The sequence below is a fragment of the Frankliniella occidentalis genome, unplaced genomic scaffold, assembly GCF_000697945.3.
Source record: "Frankliniella occidentalis isolate FOCC.00 unplaced genomic scaffold, Focc_3.1 Scaffold151, whole genome shotgun sequence".
Taxonomy (NCBI): Eukaryota; Metazoa; Arthropoda; class Insecta; order Thysanoptera; family Thripidae; genus Frankliniella; species Frankliniella occidentalis.
This window is the reverse complement of record NW_026267278.1, coordinates 113,453-117,887: the sequence shown is the minus strand read 5'-3', so window position 1 is coordinate 117,887 and position 4,435 is coordinate 113,453.

Genomic DNA, 4,435 nt, shown 5'->3' with positions numbered 1-4,435 from the left:
CCTCTCTCTCTTTCTCTTCCCCCGGCCGATGATGGCGTCTGCCCGTCTGGGAGGCTGAGGCCGCTGCGCTGCGCCCCACCACCTCGGCACGCTCACGCTTCGTCAGCGTTTGACCCGGGTGATGCCAGGGTCTCCTCGGGCCCCAGCGGCGCGCGGGAACCCCGCCCCGCCCCACCTCGCCACACCCCGCCCCACCTCGCTCCCCTTGTCGCTGCGAGATGCAACGCAAACTCGCCACTCGAAAACCCCACCGTGCGCCCGACACGCGCCGCCGCCGCTACGCATTTCGCAAAGTGCGAGACAGTCCCCCGTGCCGCCACGAGAAACGCGAGAGGACCCAGTCATGATGACTCGTCAAAAACACACCAGTCTATGTACCTTATACAAGCTGTACGTGCTGTACAAGTTGTGAAGCAGACATTAACAGGCCAGATTGATAACCTTTTAATGTCTCCTATGATTGGAGATGCAATTGAAGCTTTGTTTCAATAAACAAAATTTAAAATATCAGTGAAAGAAATGGAATAATTGAAATAATGTTAAACGGGTTTCACCAGATTTAAAGGTTTTTTTTTATCGATGAGCAACTATTGTAGCCAATTTAACTTTTTGCCCAGGACGACGAGCACTTTTTTCCCGTCCGCCTGAGAGGGGCGTTATTGCCAGCGCCGTCCGCCGGGCCTGGCGTGCGAATAAGGCCGCCCGACTGCCGATAATGAGCGCGTTGAAAAGAGCGAGAGGAACGCAAAGCCCTTCGGCAAACAGGCGAGGGATGGGATGTGACGGCGCGCTGGATGTGTGGGTGTAGGCCAGAGAGAGAGAGAGAGAGAGAGAGAGAGAGAGATTGCAGGCACGGCAGGGGGAAGACCAGTGTGTTTGCAAACAAAAACGAGACGGTGGTGTTCCGGTTTGTTTCCGGTTGCGCAATAATAATCGTAAGTGCGATAGAGAGAGCGATGATCCCCCCAGGCTCGAGCGCAATTACGAAAATGTCGCTGCATCTTGTGTGACGTGGTGACGTCAGCAGCAGCGGGGGGAGGCGCGCAGCACAGAGCGCGCTCTGCGCAGGAAGGCCTACATCCTATGGGGCGCTGGCGCTATGGGCATCACGCGGGGCTCGTTCGTCGGAAACAACCCTTTGACGGCGTCATGGTCTGACGAGGTCCCCCCCCCCCTCTCCGACCGCACACGCGCCCACCAGCTGCGCGGGGGTACAGGACGTGCCTGCAATTCCACTTCTAACGGCAGCGCGTCCCCGCGGGCCCCAGCCCTCCACCTTCGTCTCCTCTGAGCTTCCCCTTGGGCTGCAACCCCTTGACGATTACCACCCCGTCCCTCCTCAATTTTCTCTCCGGGTGCCCGACCTCCGCCGTCATGGACCTTATTTCGACCCCCGGGGCCGGAGACGAGGTCTTTGCACCCGTGACCCAACGTCGCCCCGAGACCACGGCGCCCACCACCACCACCACCAGGGGACTCGCACCCTCAGCCATCCTGAGGACCCCGTCCTCCGTCCACCGAAGATCTCGCCCTGGGAGCAGTAGTACGTCGTTCACGCCCACGATCCCCAGGACGCGGGAGCTAGACTGCCCCAGGAGGCAGGCCACCTGCGGCACCTACACCTCTCCACCACCCGGGACCCCGCGTCCAGCTCCCCTTGGAGCTCTACGCGCCCTTAAACCTCCCTCCACGACTGCTACCACCACCCCCCCCCCCCCAATCCTCCCCGTCTCTGCATTCCTGCCCGTACACAAACACTGACGTCCTGGGCAACGCCACCGTCCTATCCTCGCCGAAGGGCGGAAAATAGGGCATACCTCAAGATGTCTTCACCACGCAACCCAAGCCTCCCCCTCGGCCTTCCCTCTACCACCTCGGCCCCCTTTCCCCGTCAAAAAATTTGAAAAAAAATAATAATAAAATGCGTTGTGCGTGATGATGCGCAATCCTTTCGAAAGGCAAGAAACAAAACCAAGTACGCAACAACAATTATGAGCGAAATCAATAATTTGAAATTATTGTCACTTTGACGGAGTTCAATGAGAGCTCATTGCGCAAGGCCGGCGTGGTCACGTGCAGGCGGCTCGAGGAATGACGAGAGTCATCGTACACTGTTAAAGTGAAGCCCGCTTATTGCTTTTTGTTTTACCGTATTATAATACTTTTCGCTTGTTCCCTTCCCGCCGCGCTTGACGTATACGGTCGACGTCCGAGCGAGACCCCCCGCCGGGGGGGAAAGGTTGAGAGGGGGGGGGGAGGGGGCACGGCATTGGCGCGCTGAGCGCGTGGCCGCTCCCCCTTCCCCTCCCCGGATTACTCATCCGCGGAGGACAGTAGCGAAATGTCCGAGTTCATTATAATGGGACGGTGGTAAAGAGTTCAGCGGGAGAGAGAGGGGCGGGGGGCGGGGGGGGGGGACAGACAGAGAGCGGGGACCTGCTGAGCCTTCTCGGCGCGGTCGACGAAAGTTGGCGGCGTTGAATGGCCGTTCCTCGGCACGCGTTCGCACTAAGCTCTGCCTGATGCGGCTGCCCGAGCGGCTGCACCACCAAGCCCGCGCCCACCCCGTGTCTGCTCGCTCTCACCCTCCTTTATTCTGACGATCCCGCGATCCCGTAGTCGACATGACCGCGACTTGCGCTCACTACTTACTTTGTGTGCGGAAGTAGTATGGGTGTGCGTCATCTGACTGGGGCGTGGGGGGCCCTATGGGCGTGGGCCAGGCTAGCCGCTGTGGTACCAGCCAGGTGTGGGTGTGAGCGCCGTGCACTTGCGCGGCCGCACGGAGTAGGGCGGGAGCCACCCGCTTTGCCACAATTCCGACATCATTTTTTGAATTCCAAATTTTGGCCCTTTTTTAGAGACCCACCCATAGTAGTATGTAGTATAGTAGAATGTTTGGCAGCTTTGCTATCCAATAATTTCCTTTTAAGCGAAGTCCAACTTTTGGCCGCTTCGAAGGCCAGAAATCGGACAGTCCTCCGAAAGAGGACCGAAATTTTGACAACCTGTGTGGTTTCAATTGACAATTATTTTTATTTTTTTGATCGCTCTAAATTAACCATGTGGGATTCCTATGGGCCCCGTGTAAGTTTGGGGGAGTATTTTGAAACTTTTAAAACCTTCAATTTTACTGAGATTTTACGTACTGCGATATACAGAGAACACGTCCAGGGTGTTGGAGGTGCAAAGTTCAAACGCCTCTTGCAGATTTTAAAAATAAAGTCAAAAAGTTTTACACGTTCTTTTTCCCAAATGTATCTATTTTATGTTATTTTCAAATTTATATTTGTCGTTGCTTTTGCTTCTACTCATGTTTAAAAAATGATAATCTATCCCAAACGTTAACGATAAGATAAGATCTTCCGAGAAGTTAAGCGTTGCTTCTTCTCATATCGCCAAGCTTCACAAATGTTGCACAAGGTTGTGGCCGAGCAGGTGTTGCAGAGCCCGGGGCGTCCGCTGAGGCGCCCCTCCGGGGTGTTCCGCGAAAGATGATCCGCCCCAAACTAAAACTGGCTGGCCTGCGCCGGTCGTCACAGCCACGTATCTCCAGGCGAACGCGCTCCAGTTACAGTCGCCCCAGGCCCCGGCCGAGAAGGAATTTCGGGTTGCCGCCACCTGACTCACTCCAGGGCGCTGCTCCAGGCGCTCCGGGCGCTCTCCAGGCCGGTCACCCCTCCTGCACTGGGAGCCCGTCGGGTGATTCAGAAAGCTTTTTTTTGCGGGAAAGGCCGCCGACTGCCGCGCTACGGGAGGAACGGCAGGATGTCGGCGGCGTTGATCTTGTCCTGGATAGCGTCCTCCCTGGAGATTCCAGGACTCTCCTGCTCCAGAATAGAGGGCGTGTGGAGGAGGATGGTGCTAGAGCGCCATCCTATGTCAAAGGCTAGGATACAGATCTAGTGTGCAGGGCCAGATCCAGGACCGAGAAACTGATCCGGGCTGCAAAAGTTTAAATAAATCCAGTTATAGGGCCTGGTTGGAAGGATCTTAACTCCAAGTAAACTTCTCAGGTGGGTCCAGATTCGCAATCTTAATTAAGGACTCCAGCTCCAGCAGGATGCGGATCCAGGATCCACCAGCCAGGATCATACGTCAGCGGAGGAGAGACACTTCCCGGCAGGCGACACTCGAGTAGAACAACTAGAAGAGGTGGAGGGGGCGCCACCCGGGCGGCGCCTGTCCGACTTGGCGCCCGGCCACCTAAATGAGGGGGGGGGCACCCCACGCCCCCGCACTACGGCGCCTCGTATACACGATTCATTCATGAAAAGACGTTCGGGGGCCGGGCACTCATACGCTCGGGCCGCGGGCCGAGGGGCCGAAGCGCGCGCCGGGGATGAGAGGGGACGGGGGAGGGCGGGGAGGAGGGCGGGAGAAGCAAGTACGGTTCACACGCAAGATCCCTCTCCGTTTCGCCAGCGCACCCGCC